The following is a 14,660-nucleotide window of genomic DNA, read 5'->3' as shown; positions in this document are numbered from 1 at the left end:
CAGGTATATAGATGTCTCCCAATACTTTTCTCCTTTAAATTGCCCTTGCACATGGACTGTTCCTTCACCATGTAGAAAATGAGCTTCATGTTTGTCTAAGATTCTGAAATAGTGGATGGAAGAGTTTTAAGAATGAATATATGTATATAAGTATACATTGTTTAATGAAGCCTAAACAAGGAGATGTAACACTTGTAATCCATAAAGAGTGCTTTATAAAGTATTCTCAATGTATACTTTTGAATCTTTTCTGCCATTTTGTATCCGTGACATTTATTTCTTTACTCAATAAGTTAATAATCATAAAAAATATTTTGGAATTCACTTCTGGTGTAGTTAATGTTTAATGGAGCATGACTGCATACATATTTAAAGTTTATGGGAATTATCTATTAGTTAATTTTTAAAATTCTGTAGATAATTTTCATAATAAATTGTTCTTCTGTTCAGTTTTCTGATGCAGAATCTCTAGCATGGAATTAAATAGCTATTTCTAGAAAGGTACAGAGTTTATACTAAGTTCTATAATTCATGAACCAGAAACCTTAACAAATAGCATTTTCTTACTGTCTACTTCCTGAATATATCTACTTATGAATAGATAATGTATTTTAGTCTTTATATACTGATTGAAACTTTGGCATAGTGAAGTTTGGGAAACTGATATTCTGGAAAATATGTAACCAAATACTTCCTTTGTGACTTTTGTGTTTGATATTGATACGTAAGTATTTCACAGAATCACAGAATGACTGAGGTTGGAAGGGACTACTGGAGGTCACCTTGTCCAACTCCCCTGATCAAGCAGGGCCACCTAAAGCTGGTTGCCATGGACTGTGTCCAGATGGCTTTTGAATATCTGCAAAGGTGGAGACTCCACGTTGTGTCTGGGCAACCTGTTCCAGTGCGCAGTCACTCTCACAGTAAAAAAGTGTTTTCTGATTGTCGTGGTTTAACCCTGGCTGGCAGCTCAGCCCCACGCAGCTGCCTGCTCACTCCTCCCTGGTGGGATGGGGGGGAGAATGAGAAGAGTAAGAGTGAGAAACTCGTGCGTTGAGATTAAAGACAGTTTAATAACTGAAGCAGAAGGCATGCGCATAAGCAAAGCAAAACAAGGAATTCATTCACCACTTCCCATGGGCAGGCAGGGGTTCAGCCATCTCCAGGAAAACTGGGCTCCGTCACGTGAAACGATTACTTTGGAAGACAAATGCCATCACTCCAAATGTCCCCCCCCTTCCTTCTTCTTCCCCCAGATTTACATGCTGAGCATGATGCCATACGGTATGGGATATCCCTTTGGTCAGCTGGGGTCACCTGTCCCAGCCATGTCCCTTCCCAGCCCCTGTGCCCCCCCAGCCCACCCGCTGGTGGGTGCGGTAAGGAGCAGAGAAGGCCCCGGCTCTGTGTGAGCCCTGCTCTGCAGGGACTGGAACATCCCTGTGTTATCAACTCTGTTTCCAGCACAAATCCAAAACATAGCCCCAAATCAGCTGCTGTGAAGAAAATTAACCCTGCCCCAGCCAAACCCAGCACACTCATGTTCAGAGGGAACCTCTTGTGTTTTAGTGTGTGCCCATTGTCTGGTCTGGGCACCACTAAAGAGAGGCCGGCTCCGTCCTCTTTGCACCCTCTCTTCAGGTTTTTGTACACACAGGTAAGATTCCCCCTGAACCTTCTCTTCCCTTCTCCATTTAGATAAGATATGATATTCTGTCTGTACTGCTTTGTGTTCATATTTTGTGGAAAATGAAATATTGCCATTTTATCTCAGCAGCTGATAAAATTATCCCTAAGCTTCTGCTGGCAATAAGAATTTGGTGACAGTAAAGATCAGATTTAAACTATTGTTTGTAAAGTATGATGGGTGCCTTTAAATATCCTGTATTAATGTGAATTTTACTTTAGTATTTGCATGCCTTTCACAGAGTCGTACTCTGGTAAAAAGAAGTACTGTCTGGTTTATCTTTACTGGGCGGGCTTTTAGATTTGTGGCTGGCTTTCTGAAAGAGCAGAAACCAAAGGCTTATATCCTTCCTTCTTTTATTATTTAATAGCAGTTACAAGTGACATCTGGCTCTGTCTTACCATGTTTTTACTTTATGCTGAGCTCTCTAGAAGAATTTCTCTTTCCTGTAGAGTTCTGGTGGTTGGTTTGTTTTTTTTTTTTTTTGTTGGGTTATTCTTTATGATCAACACAAGAAATCAGTCAGGCTTACATGTAGTTGGGGTTTCTTTCATAAAATTTTTAATTACTTTTTTCCTAAAATTTCAGCTAAAAGAATGGGCTCAGTAAATATTTGATGAATACCACACGATGCATATTCTGTTATATATTTTCCTTTCTAAAGGCTTTAAGAATATCTGACAAAAATCAAAGGCCTACAGTTTTCTTGAAGGTCTGAATGAGGGCCTGTGTAGAGGAGAATAGAAAGAAAATAGTTTTTGAGGACAGTAAAATAGTAGTGACATAAAATCATTCTGGAGGCATATTCAATGACATTCCTTCCTTTTGATACTTGGCACTTTAGCACAGTTTCCCAAGAAGTGACAAATTAATAGAAAAGACAAAAATTCCTTGCTTGTGTTTGCCTTTCTGGAGAGGAACATGCAGTTTACCTCATTACCACATTCCTTCCTCAAGCTTGTAGCTTTGCACGTTTGAAGTCCTCTAATGCCTTCTCCATCTCTCACCTTATCTTAACTGGGTGGTTTGCCCACATAACAACCGAGTAGATCCTTTCAAATCTACAGAAGGTCTAAAGGGATGCTAAAAAAATATATTAAAAGTTTTACTTGCTATTTAGGCATTCTTCTATCAAGATAAAAGAGTAAAGTAGATGTCATATCCTAGTGTCATCTAGTGAGATTCTGCTGTTATTTCTTAGGAAATTACCTCTATGAAGTAACTTTAGAAATCAAAGGTAGTACTAGCAATGGAAGGGTAAGCTGGGTTTGTGCTAGAACAGATGACTAAGGCAGAGGTCAGTCGCTGAGTTCATGTCTCTGTTTCTTTGGTGGATGAGAGGAATTTTAAGAAATCTGGAGTTTTTCGATATGAGAGTATTCTTGTGATGCCTTCCTTAAAATACTTGTGTACTTTTAAATTTTGGCAATAGTGATTCATTGCATTTTTTATAGGACATCTTGGGTTCTTGTGATAGATCAGTGTGATAATACTACACCAAGGTAATTTATTTTTAAGCAGAAATTCCTGCTGTGGTTAATGGAGAGTTCTGTTTAAAAGCCAAAGTTATGATATGGTCTGATATACTGAAATGACTGCCTACATTAATATTTCATAGAAGTTATGACTTATTTCTAAAACAAACATTAAAAAAAGCTATTTACACAGAAGGGTTTGTTAGATATATTTCCAACATCACAAAAATAGACAAACCCACTTATTTTAATATGATTGTGCAACACATTTGCCAGATGGAAGTAAGTAATAGTCACTTTTTTGAATTTATTTTTTATCTCAGTTGTCTGGAGTTAAAATGATATATTAAAGAGTGTTCACATGAGGACGTTACTTATTTTGAATATATTGAAGTGACAAGTTTTATATGGTCCTGACAAGACTTCTTCTAAACTAATAATGATCTATCCTTGTCTGGTACATGGTGGCACCCGTACATTCACATGTCTTAGTTGGCTTTTCTTCCCATAGTTCTAAGCACTATGTCTACATAATGAAAGCACAACAATTTTAGGGGAAAGTTGCCATTTAAAAACTGAAAATGGGTTTCATAGGAATTCGGCAAGCTGTAGATAATAATGAATAATAAATGAACAGAGGATATGCTTGGGAGAATGTATCTCAGCAAGACATAAATTCTCTAGTGCACTTCAAAAGATTTATGACTGGATTGTTATTTCAGTCCCACACGTAGACAATTTCAATAATGAAATATTTAGAGGCAAATACAAATAAATATATAAAATTGACCCTTTATGTAATGTTCTGTACTTAAAAGATGCAATTTCATTAAATTTCCTTTGCTTCAATGAATTAGAAGAAAACCAAAAGGATGACAGGTCCAGAACATTATCTAAGTGATATTCATTAAGTTCAGGTCTCCTATTTTATTTTGTTCCATTAGTGGCGAAGAAAACAACTATAAAGAATCCCGAGATATGATAGACCTTCTTATTTAATCCTCGAATATCTGTATTATCTCTGTTGTGGCCAAGGAGGCAGAGGGAAGACACAGATGAGAAGTATGCATGCTGTGCTCTATGAATAAGATTTCTGTTAAGAGTAAGAAAAAGCAGCAGCTTATTGTCTGGGCTTCTTGCTTTTTTATTAAAATACACCTTTCAACGCAACTGGGAATTAGGGCAAAACTCAAGGGAAAGATACTGAATAAACTGTGCGCTTCCAGAAAGAAAATGACAGAACATGTATTCCTGCTGCTATTAACTTCTTGCACACCATTTTTCATCAATATGTCTAAATGTGTTTTAAAGATTCATAGTGTTGTCCCTGCCTTACACAGAAGAAGCTGAAGTGCAAGGAGATGGAATTGGTGCATGTGGATCATCCTGCAAGCTAGCAGTTGGTCTGAGAGTTCAACCTAAATCTCTTTCTGACTTCATGCAACTAAATTGTAGTGTTTTCCTATAACCAACTTCCTGCTACCTTGTCTGACATATATATCTCGCAGGAAGTCTGACCCTTTAAAAAGTCACTGCGCAAAGATACCACATTTAATTTCTGATGTCTGATTCTAGTAGTCTAGTCAAAAAGCTGTAGCCAGTCTCTGAAAAGCTATAGCAGTAAATTTCTTTGTATCTCAGTGAAGGAAGTTTTTTTACTTGTTTGCCCTTGGCTAGTGTAAGCAGAGACTGGGATTACAAGCTGCTGGGCTGGCACAAGCATGATGGTGTGCACTGATGAATGTAGCCTGTGGTTGCGGCAGCCACACAACTAGCACTTCTGGCCATCAGCACCACAGCAGGAGGCTATGATGAACAAGGGAAAGAAATAAAAGGGCAGAAAATGAGGCAAAGCCAGAAAACCAGAAGCATTCACTTGGTCTTGATGCTAATTGAAACAGAAATATTTTGTCTTTTTTAATAGAGCAGCCTGTATGTACTGATGAAAATCATGTTTAATAAACTGATTTGCAAAATTCTTCATGATAGAAGTGAAAGTGATATGATTTAAAGTCCCTATAACATGTTCAATATGGCTGATTACCATGAGATTGCATAAGACTGGACAGAAATAAACTCTCCTAATCTGCAGAAACACTTGCTGATGTCCCGGTGTTGTGACAAGAGCTAGTGGTGTTTTTTTCAATTGATCTAGTTGGGGCTCTCTGATGAGAAGTAAAGGGCAAGCTTCGGTTAGTTAAGTTAGTGCAACAATCTGCATTTCCATGTATAGTCACTGAGAATAGTACAAACAATGAGATTTTCAGGTTAAGTGAGATGTTCTCTTAGCAATGTTTCAGTTAAAATCTGCTTTGAGATTTGCGAGTGAATTGCATGTAAAATGCCAACAGGGAGAAAACAGTGAATCTTGGTTCAAAACCAAGGGGAAAACCTCATCTTAATCTATACAAATCAAATCCTCCTCTTTAATAGGCAGGCATCATGAATTGGTTTTCTCAATAACCTTTCCCTTAAAATCAGATTCTGATGCAGGCAGAACTGTAAAAATCTACAGGGACACAGATAAGAATAATTTGTGGTGAAGTTATTGTTGCTTATGTAATTATAGAGCTTTCATTGTAAAATGCTAATATTTTCTCGGGATTACATTCTGCATAATAGTTGGAAGAAACTATTGATTTCACAGATTTGCTCATAATTGGCTCTGCTGTTCACAGGAGTGGTTTTTGGTTGTTTTTCCTTCCCCACTGCATAAGGTAAAATAGGTTCGTGCCATGTGTTTTCTATCATTACATTTCTGGTAGCCTTGCACAGAAAGAACAGCAAATATAGGAGTTTCTAATATGCTTCCTACAACTGATATTTAGAAGGTCATTGAAGAACACATGAATGTTCTTTATCTGATGTCCATGTATAAGTATTAATGGAATCAGAAGGTTGTACCTTGGTGTGTGACGTGGAAATGGTGGGAAAATACCAGGGAAGGCATTGTATATGCTCACCACATTACTAGACCTTCTTCCAGCCTCTGTTTTTTGTTGCTGTAGGAGATGGGTACGGGCATACATAGGTCTCTGGTCTGTCGCAGTATAGCTGTTCCATGCAGGAAATGAAGAGCAGCTTTCACCTGTAGTAATCAGAAAAAACAAAACAGACATATGCAGGAGAGATACAAGCAAAGGTTAATGAAGCCTTTCATCCAACTTACAAAGCCTGCGAGAGTGTTTGCTGCGTATGGGAATCATCATTTTGTCAAAAGAGCGTTATCTGGCTTTTCAGCCAGCAGTGTGACTAGAGAGAGAACAGGAGTGTGAGGAATACGTTAGTATGGTTTAACAGCACCTCTAATGAAACTAAGAAATGTTCACGAACCAGCTTTATATGTAAACTGACTGTGGGCTAGAAGAAACAGTATTCAATATCTTATAATATCAGAAGTATTTATTACAACATGACTAGAAGCTCAAAGCAGTGTAATTGCTTTGTAGAACATAGAAGCTCTGTTTCTCTTTAAAGCATGCTGCTTCAATTAAGTATTCCTTTCGTGTATTCATTCAATATTCATTTTGGCTGCTACTGCTATACTATGTAAAGGAAAAAGGAATAGTTAGAGGAACTCATGGTAAAACAGAAAAAAAAAAAAGGTTTGAAGGAAGACCTGTTTTAAAACTGAATAATGTGAGAATTAAGTGTATAATAAGCCTAAAGGAAAGGATTTAATTACAGGTTATGACAACAGCACAAAGCCAGATAGTTCTGCACTGTGAGCTGTCAGCCTTTCATGTTTATGTCTGCGCTAGCATATACTTCAGATAATCATGTTGCACCACTACTGTGAGCTGGAGGCTCTCGATAGCTTCAGTGTAGATAGTGGTTTTCAAGGTGTTAACGCCACTGTACATTCAGATCACTTTGGGAACAAATGTGGTATGAAAAGTGTGAGCCCTGATAGAGTTCATTTAAAAATTTGAATCCACGCAGCTAGAGCAACAAAATAAATATCCAACAGTGACAAATATAAGGAGGTGGTTGAGTTTTTCTCTTTTTTTAACTTTTTTCTTAAAAAAAACCCCACATTGAATTAAGTTTTCAGACCTGTCCGTCTGTGGGATGAAGAACTAACATTTTATTAAATAAAGGAGAAAATATTTGAGACCTTTTTGTTTCTTTATGTATTTGTTTGTACTACATACTTACCTTTTACCTTCTCCATGTTTATAACAGATGAAAAAAAATTTCAATATCTGTTACAATTGTCACAATGTTAAGGCAGAAAAAGCACAAAGCAGACAAACCCCTCCTCTACCAAGTGAAATGTGGTGCTAAAACTGCCATGAATTATGGCACAGAAGGCCACTGCAACACTGTGAAAGTATGTTAAATTTAACATTTTTTTCTTATGGAGTCACAACCTTGGTTTAGACACACCAGTTTTCTAATATACAAAAGGAGTACTTGCTGGAGGAAAAGATGTAAAATTTGGTTCCAGTAATTTGTGAAGTTCTAGTATGAAAATGCTTTGATAGGGAAACAGTGAATAAACGTTACACTTTTTGCAATGCTGTCAGAATTTAAACTGGTATAGTTACTCAGGTTTATTTCATGTGTTTACATTCATGATTTTAAGAGAAACTTGAGAACAGATGGATAATGCTAATTACCATTAATAGTACCAGGAACATGTGTGAATGTATTTTCCCAATGGATATTTATAGGGGGAAAAATAAAAAGGGACCACATTTCTAAAGTACCTTAATAATTACGTGCACACCTAGAAAGATACCCAAATGGCTGATTTTTATATACTTTCAAGTTTGCCTTTATCTTTATCTTATTGTTTGAAAGTGTACATTGAAAAGTTGGGGAAACAATGTGAAATTTGTAGATTAATCTAATCTACATCACTGTTTTTTAATGTTAGTTTTTATATTTCCTTGTTAATTTGAGAAACATGAACAACTTTTTCTTCAGATTCTGAAACTATTTGAACTGTAGTGTGACTTACACTCTCCCTTGCAGTATCAGGAAACAAAAAAATTGACCTAGGAGTCAAATCCTTTGTAGGTATATTTGATTGTCCATTTCCATCCTCTGAATCACAGGTGTTATGTTTTATTATGTTGAGAATCTTTTCCTTTTTTCTTTCTCTTCCATATCCTCAATCCATTTTCTTTGATGCAGACACTGCCTTGCATGTTCTTTTCAACCTCTGAAAGAGGAGCAGAGAAAGACAAAAGCATTAAATAGAAACGACAGTGAAGGTGATCCATAGCACTCCTGGAGGGGAGAGTTGCTGCCTGCTCTTTTGCCAGCTAAGTCGTACAGCACCCAGGGAGTCCCGCCATGGGTGGGAAAGGTGCATAAATAAAGGTTTTGTTATGAGTGATCTTCTACTGTTTTGGCACTCCTGATAGTATAAATTACAGAATCTGCCTCTCCAAATGCAGCCGGCTTGTCATGTTGACAGCATCTCAGATTCTATATTAAAAAAAAAAAAAAAAAAAAGCCATCAAGAATTTATCTAGAATGAGGATGTTTTGCTGTATTACTTCTTCCCAGTGTAATAGGGAATGTGTCTGTATCAATGAGACTCTGTTTACTATTTAGACTTTCAAAATTAGCTACTGCCTATGATAAAAATATTTTGTTGCTGCCACAGTTTTTCCTTTGCCACCATAATGGTGTAAAGCAAATATAGATTATATAGGTATACTGTACCAAGTTATAGACATGCTTATTGTATTTTAATTTAGCAATTAAATTAAATTAGGTTCTGCAAGTGATTTTGGCAGCAGCTCTGAAGCTGTTACATTCTCAGTGGCCAGCTGTTCATCCTGCTTCTTAACCGGCTCCGCTGTCGAGAGCTGCAGTTTGCATTCACTGCCATCTCCTGAGTCCTTCAAAGACTTCTTGATCTGTGTCTTTTTCCTGAGATTTACTGCTTAGACTTGAACTGTATCTTGTAATATTGGTGTCCTTCTGACTCTCAGCCCTGTATCACCCAGTTAACCTTCTCAGCCCTCATCACAACATTCTCAATACAGAGAAGTTTGAGGTCTCCAATATTGGGTAAGGTTAGCTTGTTTCTGAACTTAGAAAAAGTAGATTTCTGCTCATCAGTCTCTCAATAGTCTCTTTAAAGACAATCCTCTCAAAATACTGAGAACTAAGCTGCTCACTGTCTTGTGCAGTCCGAGTCTCTCTCTTTGGCATTAGACTGTTAATGCTACTTACAGGCATCAAACCAATAATACAAAATGGGTCAAAACCAATTCTCACTGGAAGAACAGAAAAATTCAGATTAAATCAGTGGTGCAACCCTCATTTGTTTAAAATAGGAGTAATGTCTTGCTCTGCTTTAAGACATATTTTGAGTTTTATGTTTGGGGACAGCTGGGGAAGGTTTTGTCTATTTTTTCTTATTTGTGTGTGGCTAAAGGCTGGAGGGATTTTCACATAGCCTTATTTGCCCTGAATCAAAATTAAAAATAAGTTTTTTCTGCTTCTAATAGTAATAAATTTAGTACCTGAAACAATGTTAATATATAAGATATTAAATACTATGATAGATTACTTTGTTCTTGGTTTGCTGCAAAGCTGTCAGTGCTTTAGTGGGGGTTTTGTCTTGATTTTTTGACTCCATTGTGATCACTCCCTGAAATTTCAAAATAAACTTGCAATAATGGTTAATTCACTTACTTTCCTGCTTCCTAAAAAAAGAAATGTTAATCCTCCAGAAGCTTAGAGGGAATCTTAATATTGTATTTTATAGTAATCTCTTCAGAAGACAAAGAATTTCAAAAGACATTTTAAACTCACTAAAACTTTGGTGACAACTCCCAACAACAAAAAAGAAGCAAGGTTCCTATTTATTCCTGTAACTGCCATTTGTAATATGCTGATTAAACACAGAATGGTTAAATGATGATATTTTCATGAGACAGGTACAGCTTACTGCAGGTAGACTATGACTTGTTCATCTAAACATGTTTAAAACAAAATCCGAAGAAAAACAACTTTGCATTTGCAGCATATGCAGTGCAAAATGGTTTGAGCAGACATACATCCCGTTGCCTGGGTGTAACTGCATCAGCCCACGGCAGGGAGGGCTGTGTCTGCATGAAGGCTGTTTCAGTGGGGGAAAAAAGAACCTAAAGAATACTCATAAAGAGCTAATTAAAACATCATATGAGGCCTTGATTAGGATCGACAGCTTTCCGATAGGCTTTCTGTTGTTGTTACTAATGCTTAACATCAGCTGAGAATTTGTGAAAGAGCAGCCACCCCCCACGCACCTCCTGCAGCTCTGAACTGATGGTGGTGGACAGGGCTCTGCATTGCCTTCTGCTGATCTCTTTCATTGCTGGGCTGCTTATCTGTGCTACAGTAGTTTCTGTGAGATTACTTTTATCCCCACATTTCACATTTACAAATGTTGTGTTAATTGTACAGCCCATAATAATGCTGTAATATAAAACATATGCTGCAGGTGATCTGTATGTGGTTTTCTCAGACTTCTAAGGATCATTCAGAGCCTCTGCCTTCATTGGTTTTCCATAATGTATCTTCAGTGATGTCTTGACCAGCCAGCAAAGAAATATTGTAAGCATGTGCTGGGTGCTGCTTCTTCAACCTGTGGCAATGAGAAGAAAGCCTGGCAGTGAATCAGGACTGCGTTGGGATGCACTTCTTGTTATTTGGATAGTCACAAAGCCCCTTTACTCAGTTCAGAGACATTTATTCTCCTGCTTTTTTGTGATTATTTTCAAATGAGAATCATGTCTGGCCTTGATGCTCACAATGTATATCATGTCTGGCCTTGCTGCTCACAGTGTATTTGGGGCCACTTAAATTAGAAGTGAAATACTGTAGGCTCTTTGTGTTCTTGGCAGATAGAGATCTGTACCTGTAAAGGGAATTGTAGAGGAGCTTCTGTCTCTTTGTGAGGTCCATGTAAAGAATGTATGGCGACAACATTCCTCAGCTAGTGCTTGAGGTTAACAACAGTGACTTGTGATCCTACAAGCAAATGTGGATAACCTCACTGAGTGTTTCAAAGCAGTGACCAACTGAAAACTGATGGAAATGTTGGTTAAGTGAATACCAGTTCTTGTTTTCAAAGAAAAACAAAATTAAAATTGGCATTTCCCAGAATAATTTTGGTCAAAGCAAGTTTCTGTTCATGTTGCTAGAAATAAATCTTTTTTAAAATAATATTTTGAAAGCTAAATAAAGTAACAAAGTAGAAATTCCTCTTCTCCGCCGCCCCCCCCCCCCCCCCCCCCCCCCGAAGAAAACAACTGGATTTAAACTGGATTAAGGTAAACTGTTGAGATTGCTGACATATTTATAGGCTTTTTTAAATTAATTGCAAGTTAGCAACTTATTCTAAAGGAGCACTGAATATTGGCAGTGTTAGGGTGGTTATTTTTTTTTCCTTTCACCCGCCCTGCTCCCTATGTCTTCCAGATTCCCAAAGAGAAAAGTGGAGAATGGTACTGGTTACGCTTTTTTTTTCCTCATTGGTATTACACTTGTTGAAGAAGTAGTTGTGGAGCCATTTACAGAGTTGGGGAAGATGGCACAGAAAAGAGAGAAGGGTGGGGAGCATGGGGGTATGGCATGGAGCAGGTGGCCAGACTGCAGAGGGAGAGGGATTTCTGGAGGCCAGAGAGCACAGGACAGAGTTTGCTGCTGCTCAATCATTGTATGGGAGGGAAGCACAGAGTCACAACGGAGGCTCAGAGGGCGGGGGAAGAATTGTGTATAACTCATTTATTGTTCTCCTTGCTTTTGCTTTCATCTTTCTTTCTTTAACACTTCTCCCCTCCACATGGTTTAAGTTTCTGCACAAATGAAATTTGTCAAGTGTGGAAGCCCTTTAGTCTTTTGAGGAAACTCACTAAGGAGAAAGCCTAAACCTTTTGGAGGTTTAGAAAGCCTAAGCTTTTGGAGCCCTGCCCCAAAGCTGTGGCTCACTGTAGGGCCCTGTCAGAGTCATATAAAGAAGCGTGCAGTAGAGTGCAACTTTTAAGTTTTTGGTGTACTTGTAACCTTGTACTCTAAATGGATTATTTTGCATTTAAACTTAAAAAGCAACTTAATGTGGATAAGGGGGAGGGTCAGATACCTCACTAATAGTTCTGTGTCAACAATAACGTGAACCTAGAGGTCCTGAGTAGTAGTTTGCTCAAAGGTTCATGTAAGTGTGGTTTGTTGGTACTCACTGGCAATGCTTTTATTAAATTGCATGCTTTTTCACAGCAAAAGCAAAATAATGCAGTTTAATGCATGAGCCTGTCTACCTCATTATTATTTTGGATCTAATTCTAAAAGCAACAATTTTGTAATCTAATGAAAGAGCTTGTTTTTGCCTCATTATCACACTCATGTACAGGTTCATTCCCTCCCCCCCCTTTACATTGCCAAAGGCAGTAGTTAGTACATTGAGGCTGACATTTTTATCACTTGCATTAGTGTCAACATATCAATGATTTGGATTGAAGATACTTAGATGTCAAGTACAATTTTTTAGGTACAATGGGATTTCTTGGAAAATCTGGTAGAATCCCAAATAGACAAACTCTTCATCTGGAGTATAGTAAAGACCTGCTCATTACAAAGAGGGATTTCTTCATGAAACACACATAGTATACAAAAGATGTAGTGATCTGATAAGACAAAAATTTGTACTTGGCAAGGTGAACGATTTAGCTTTATTTCAATCATGATTATTTTAGTATTTCTGTTTTATTTGGAGATTTTCTGCAGTCTTTACTCTTTCAAAGTTGGCAAGTGTTCAAAGCAGTATTCTGGGAAAATGATATCAGTGTAAATACACTACTCAGGGTAAATACACCTAAATTAAATACAACAATGATTATGTCAATTGTGGAAGGCTGGTTAGAGATAAAGTAGGGTAATCTTGCTGAAATGGAAACTGAAATGTATTTGTAATTAATATACATTTGTTTTTCTGGCTAGTTAACTAAACCTTGGAAACACTAATTCAACCTTAATCTGCAAAAAATACTGAGGAGTTTCCATGAGCTGACTTGGTCTCTGCCAGCTGGCATTGCTATGGATTATTAATGCTTAGGATTTTAGAACTACAAACAAACTGTTCAGTTGCAGTGTCCGCTTAAGAAAAGAGGCAATGAGGAGCAGAGGGTAAGTGTATAACCTACCATCAGCCCATTCCCAAATCGTTACTGAAGTTAATGTTGGATGAACAGCTGAAAATTGTATTGAAGTCAATGAGAATTTTAATGCTTGTGGGAATCAGTAATAAAACGTGGCTTCATATTCCTTCCAGGCATTCAATAAGAAAGTGTTGTACACAATTTGTACCTGCCGTAGTTGGTTCAACTTACTTTTGTGCAGTACCAGAATTCTTCTGCTTTGGATATTACAAAGGTTCAGCCCAGCATGTGCCACAACTTTACTTACACAAATAGTCTTGTTACTGGGATCATTCAGATGAATGAGGATTGTGTGGCTTGGCCCCAGTTTCTGCAGGGAACATGAGCACTCAGTCAGAGAAAAGGTCTGTGTGACCAACGGTCTGCAGATAGATATCTTTTCTTTGGTAAATGGTTACAGGTTGGTTGGTTTGTTTGTTTGTTTTTCCTGAACTGCTTGTTCTTTTGCTCTTTCATAGTAAGTCAGTGCATGGTGTGTATGAGGGGAGGTCTTTAAAAACCTGAAAAACACAGGTTTTTTACCCTCTGATTTGTGGATTTTGTGAGCTGAACCTGCTCAATATTGCAGGTTTTAATAATGGAAAAAGCAGCTATATCAGCTTTCAAGGATATAATGTTGGTTTTTTTTTTTTTTTTTTTTTGTTGACACTGATTATAAGAATATCTTGAGTATTTACCATAGACCTTACATATTTTAGAAAAGCAATGAGTACAAGTTACTTATGTGTACAAGTTGCTCCTGGGGAGATTCCAGTTGAACACAAGAGGAAAATTTTTCACAGTGAGAGCCATCAGCCATTGGAATAATCTCCCCAGGGAAGTGGTGGATTCTCCAAAACCGGACACTTTCAATGCAGCTGGACAGGGTGCTGGGCCATGTTGTCTGGACTGTGCTTTTGCCAGAAAAGGTTGGACAAGATGATCCTTGAGGTGTCTTCCAACCTGCTATTCTGTGATTCAATAACTTCTGTTCTTTTGAGAGTTATCAGCTGGTATGTCTCTGGTATGTCTTCAAGAACTCACTCTGTATAATAATTTCACAGATTGTGTGGAACAAACACTCCTTAACTGGTTTTAATTTTTATTTTAGTTATAATAAATGAAAGAATAGAAGTGACCTACCTAAAATTACCTTTGTTTTTCAAAATGTATTCTTTTGTTATTCTTACTATTTAATACAATATGGAATGAAGAGAACACGATATTAATTGGCATCAAGGTGTAGAGAGTAGTGCAGTAGAAATGTGAAGCAAAAACCAAAACAGTCCAGTAAAGGGTATTTATGCAGAGAAAGTAGATTAGATTCCTGCCTTGGAGAGGCAGACTTTGACTCCC

General features: G+C 37.5%; 1 protein-coding gene across 1 annotated transcript in view; it reads left to right on the top strand.

The window, feature by feature from the left end:
* THSD7A (thrombospondin type 1 domain containing 7A) overlaps nucleotides 1-14,660 on the top strand; it is a 282,093-nt gene that overhangs the window by 139,798 nt on the left and 127,635 nt on the right. The window lies entirely within an intron of this gene.

Source organism: Falco punctatus (assembly GCF_963210335.1).
Source record: "Falco punctatus genome assembly, chromosome: 4".
Lineage (NCBI taxonomy): Eukaryota > Metazoa > Chordata > Aves > Falconiformes > Falconidae > Falco > Falco punctatus.
Note: the sequence above shows the minus strand (reverse complement) of the source record. Positions and strands in the feature narration are given on the sequence as shown.